Here is a 6000-nt window from a genome sequence, read left to right on the forward strand (position 1 = left end):
GCTATTTTAACTTCGCGCGGTCAGGTAGGTGAGCTCACGGGCTCAATCTGAGAGAACTGCTAACACTAGCCCTAACAAAAGCAGTGCTTGACAGAATCTACCACCGAATCGAAATCGCGACCCACTGAGAAGATCCGACGAGAAACTCAGTGGGCCGTGACAGATTAATAATCTACGTGGGGATGCGAAATATTGCTCTCTGATAACCATTTCGCAGTAACTAAGCCGTTGGCTCCACAATGGCCAAGAGGAATTCTCGGACAACGCATAATAAAAGCATCCGTAGTCAGGATTAATGTGACGATTTTTTTCTATACTAATACTAATCTATACTAATATTATAAAGAGGAAAGATTTGTTTGTTTGTTTGTTTCGAATAGGCTCCGAAACTACTGGACCGATTTGAAAAATTCTTTTTCCATTAGAAGCCGACATTGTCCCTGATGAACATAGGCTACTTTATTTTTTTTATTTTTTTTTTTGTTTCATGTGTGTTTTAATGTTTCCGAAGCGAAGCGAGGGCGGGTCGCTAGTATTCAATATAATTGAAATATTTATTAGAAGAAAAGATGATGACGATAGATTTGTTTTAAGGCGCTTGACCCTAAACAACCAGTAACCGAAAATATTCTAGAACTATTATAATTAAATGTGTTTATATAGGTATATTTTTTTAAATACCTGTATCAAATATTGAGAAACGAGATCTGAATCGTCGAAAAACGTCGTGAAAACTCGAATATATTACAAAGATAATAAAAAACACAAGAATAAAGTTTTAATTATAATATCTACTCGACTCGCGACAACTGAGAGACATGTTATTCAACATCTTCAATTGAAAGCAGACTTCTCCGTTTGTTAATTGAAAAGTTACCAGTCCGACGTAAGTACTCTTGTGTAGAGGTAAATGCAAACATCGTACTTTATAAGCGCATTTTGCACAGAGTATTTATTTAAAAACTAGCGACCCGCCCTCGCTTCGCTTCGGAAACATTAAAACACACATGAAACCAAAAAAAAAATTTAAAAAAAATTTAAAAAAGTAGCCTATGTTCATCAGGGACAATGTCGGCTTCTAATGGAAAAAGAATTTTTCAAATCGGTCCAGTAGTTTCGGAGCCTATTCGAAACAAACAAACAAACAAATCTTTCCTCTTTATAATATTAGTATAGACGAACTCTCGCTCATAAGCGCTCTTGACTACACATGTGGAGTTCCACGACTATTTCTCTCTCATAATTTCGATTCACCATTGTGTGTGGCTTCTAAAATAGACTTACCTTCGGTTGTGACCACATAAATCTAATGAACTTAAAACTATATAGTGTCATTAGACGACAGAACGTAAAAGTATAAAGCACTATCACATACGCTTTTTACCGAACGCGGCTTGTAATCGCAAAGTCACTAACTCGAAAAGCATTTTTTTGACGAGTTTAAATAGAAGACTGTTAAAATAAGTGAAATAGTAGCAGTAGCGGTTTCAAATAGGGTTTGACATGACTCATTAGTACAACATACATACACTTTATATATAAGATAGAGATAAAAGTAGGTAGTAAAATGAGTGCGTTCGAAGCACTACTGATGTTCATAAGCGGTGATAACCACTGGCCAATAGGTAGGCCAGGCTACATAAGACGCCGAAATAACTGAACAAATGGTTTGGGTACTATAACTGCATGGACTTAGTCTGGCGAGGCTGAAATACATGGAAGTGACATAATCAGCTGATTCTACGGATGAGACGAAATACCACCCCTATAGCGGGAGTTTTCTTTTTAGAGTTTGATGATATTGTTACGCCGGTAAGAGTAACGTCACCTATCCTAGAACGCTCGAGAAGTACAACGCCATCTATTGTCAGATAGCGGAAACACAATACTCGAAATGTGTGGAATATTCTCGATAATTCTAGGGATGTAGTATTGGCTATAAAAGCGTTGCAAAGATGGCACGCAGTTGGTTAGTAATCGAAACAGCTCGAAGCGAAACAGCGAACGGATCACCTGAAGCGAAGCAGAAGAAGTGAATTGAGAATTTTAAAGTGTTTGTGAAGTATTTTAAGTGTTAAATACAGTTTTCATTAATATTTGGGTGGAATTTCATTTATCCCGAACCCCAGTGCGTAACAATATCACCAATTAAATTTTTCAATACAAAAAATGTATCCCTGCCATGTTTTCATTACAAACTTAAAACTTCTCAATACTCCTCTCGATTTTCTTGATAACATATTCTGAGATGTGTTTCAAAACATTAAACCCAAAAAGGAAATTAGTATAAAACTAATCAAATCATCGATCCGAACAGACAAAAGCGATTAAATAAAAATGCCGTAAAACCAGTCCTTTGCTCCGGCTGAAACAAACGCCAAACTTTCTCCTTAAATCCAGACTTAGCATAATCAAGTATAAAGCAGCATTTGCGCTTGGTATTAGCGAGGAAAACAAATAATCTAACCATTAGAACTTGGTCGGATAGTTTAGCTCACGCTCCCCGGGTCACAGGTCCGTCCCGGGCGACCTTACATCGTACAAAGCCACTAAACAATACTCATAACATTAAATGGGTGTACAATCACTTATAAATAGTCATTAGTAAGCCATGCAAAAGTTTGTCCTACCACAGAAATTACATTTTTTATTTATTTCTTAGACGGGCGGACGATCTCACAGCCCACTTGGTGTGAAGTGGTTACTGGAGCTCATAGACATCTACGACGTAAATGCGTCACCCACCTTGAAATATAAGTTCTAAGGTCTCAAGTATAGTTACAACGGCTCTTCAAACCGAAACGCATTACTGCTTCACGGCAGGAATAGGCACAGTGGTGGTACCTACCCATGCTGACTCACAAGAGGTCCTACCACCAATAATTACGCAAATTATAATTTTGCGAGTTTGATTTTTATTACACGATCTTATTCTTTCACCGTGGAAGCCGATCGTGAAAATTTGTTGAGTACGTATTTCATTAGGAAAATTTGTACCAGCCTGGTTACATTCGTTAATACATCCGGGAAATGCACTAGAGTTAACTAATTAGCTGCCTATAACTGAAAATTTAATTCAAATCTCTTTTGAATAATAACATGATATATACCATAGCACTTATTGGCAGAAAGTTTTTTTTTTTTTTGGTATTGCTTAGATGGGTGGAGGTGCTTCACGGCTCGCCAAGTGTTTAGTGGTTACCGAAGCCCATAGACGTTAATGCCGCCACCCACATTGAGAAATTTGTTCTAAATATCAGGTTTGACACGGCCACCCTACTCTTGAATCCGAAACGGATAACTCACGACAAAAATAGGCAGTGTCACAAGACGTCTCACTAGCAGTAATAGACTTCTTACCACCAGTAATCATTTCAGAGCCATTACGAGTTAAATTGCCTGAGCGGAAATAGTTCTACCCGTACGGGGCATAGACAATACCCTATTATTACCAAAAAGCATACGGCCCAGTATTAATTTATTAAATAGCATAACCATCTAACATTAATATCTTGCCTACCGTTCGTAAACATGCTTTATATTTAATCAATGCGTGTTTTTCTCCTGAACATTCCAATCGTAATTTTAATCCTTAACTATTACTTCGGAACGACCACAGTGTAAACAAAACCTTTTGCTATAGCTCGCTGGAACTAGGAAAAAAAACTGAAAAAAAATCCCATATTTTCATGAGCATTTGGTCACATTATCGAGGGTTGTCACGCATGCGGATGTCGATGACCCGCGGACTTTGATACAGCGCCGGAAAAGGACATCAGTTTATAATCGTTTTGCGTCACCGTCTAATGCCATTGTCTAAATTTTATGAATGTTAATGTATTTAACAATAATAGGGTTCGATTCAAGGACAATGGTGTCTATGATAGAGGATTTCAGGTTTTCAATAGACATTGTTGGGGTTTTGGGGTCGCCAGCCGATTGTTTGTCTACCAAAAAGTATCGTTGTGCTTAGTGTTTTCTTCGCTTTACGCGAGTTGTATAGGTACATAATAAAAACTGCTATTATGAACGAGAGACCAAAATTGTATAGAATTTTAAAAGTCGGAAATAATCAAGTGTCTTCCAATAGACTTCCGAACGGTTCTACGGTAGGCAGCTTTGCCTCTGGCATGGCTGACATCCATGGGCGACGGTAACCACCACCAACGGGTGGACCGTATGCTCGTTTGCCTACAAGGGCAATAAAAAAAAACTTTGACAGTTGATAACAGCCAAGATGGCCGGTTGAAGTTTCATCTGTCATATTAGTTGTCATTTATTCAGTCTGTTTCGCCCATAGATTATACACTTAATATACTTGAGAGTTTCGCCCATAGACCTATATAGTAACTACAGTGGTTTCGCTAAATCAATAGGTCTTTCAAGTAAATAAAATAATTCGATGATATCTCTCACATACATACTTTGTTTTAATTAAATTTAAATAGAAAACGCTTAATAAAAGACCATGTATACCTAATGACATTAAAAAATTCTAGTTTAAAGAGTAAAAAATAGTTTTTATTGTTGGAAGAGTTTAATCTAACCGCAATCAATGAACCGATCCGACAATTTCTATTAAGTATCTGTTGACATAAGTGCTATATGTACCAAAAACTTATATTAAGAGCCAAGAATAAATACAACTCAATCGAATCCAATCGGCAATCAAGAGTGATGATACACCAGACATAGCGGTCAACCACTAGACCAACTAGCCGATCATTTTTGCTACATTTAAATCATGCGACCCAAAGACTAGGATATAACCTAGACTATAACCTAGACTATAACCACTTATAGTCTGGTGGAAAAAGCACTTTTTAATACGCTTTTATTAGCTTCAGACGTATGTATGTAATGGAATCTTTGAACATGATTTTGATCGAATTAACTCGAAATTCGGCATACTTATAAAGGACCGGTGACAATTCAATACTTAAAAAAATTGAAAAAATTAAAATTCAAACTAAAACATGACAAATAAATAATAGTTTAAAAAAACTAAAAAATACGCTTTTTTTACACTATTTTTAATTCAAATTTATTAAAATTTATTTTCTATATTTTAATTGAATTTTCTATAAAACCGTATTCTTTTAGTTTTATTAAACTATTATTTATTTTTTAAAGCAAAATTGGTTACGGCATTGTCTTTATAATTATGAGCTTTGGTTACGGCTTGTCATCAGGTAAGCCGTGGACTAATATTTACTTGTCTACACAAATAAATAAATCTAAGCCCGCTATTGTGTAGATGGATTCAAATAAGAGACGCTTGGAACGCAATTTATAAAAAATACCTACCTTTAGTTCGCATTTTGACTTAATATTACGGTTTTACATAACAATAAAACCGATATTATGTGCCGAGAAGGAAAACATACAGTGTTTTCCGCGGCATAGAAGAAAGAGTCATCTTGACTTGACCCAGACGGAGAGAACTAACTAGAACCATTAAAATCACAACATGCACTTTCAATTAAACGACATTCAGAATCCCCTTTATGTCCACATAAAAACGTAAGACTATTTACAAACGAAATAACTTTAATTTATAAACCAATTTAAATAGTCCATTTAGAACGAACAATGCATATCTTGTAATAACGGAAGATTTCCCCGCGAGCCGAAGCGATCTAACAATCGTAACACTCGGCCGGCTTACGTTCCACGAATATTGTCAACTAGTAGCCAATTATTGAGTAACGCAACACCAAGATCAAAATTTAAGGAATCCACCACTTAAGCTTATGTCTCTATTCGTTTAAAAGATTACGGCGCTAATTAAAATTGTTTCGTGGATGTACAAGCGTTGAATAAATCGGTGCGCTGTTCCGTGCGCGGTTTGTGCGTTCGTTTTTTTTTTGTTTTTTTTTTATTGCTACATATTTGTGGGGCGCCGACATCAACACCTTCGCTGTTACAATGCAGGGCCTGTCGGCTGTACAAAGGACCGTGTGCTGCAACGATTTGCAGGGAACAAGGCCTGAATATATG

The sequence above is a fragment of the Bombyx mandarina genome, chromosome 23 (genome assembly GCF_030267445.1).
Source record: "Bombyx mandarina strain Sakado chromosome 23, ASM3026744v2".
Taxonomy (NCBI): domain Eukaryota; kingdom Metazoa; phylum Arthropoda; class Insecta; order Lepidoptera; family Bombycidae; genus Bombyx; species Bombyx mandarina.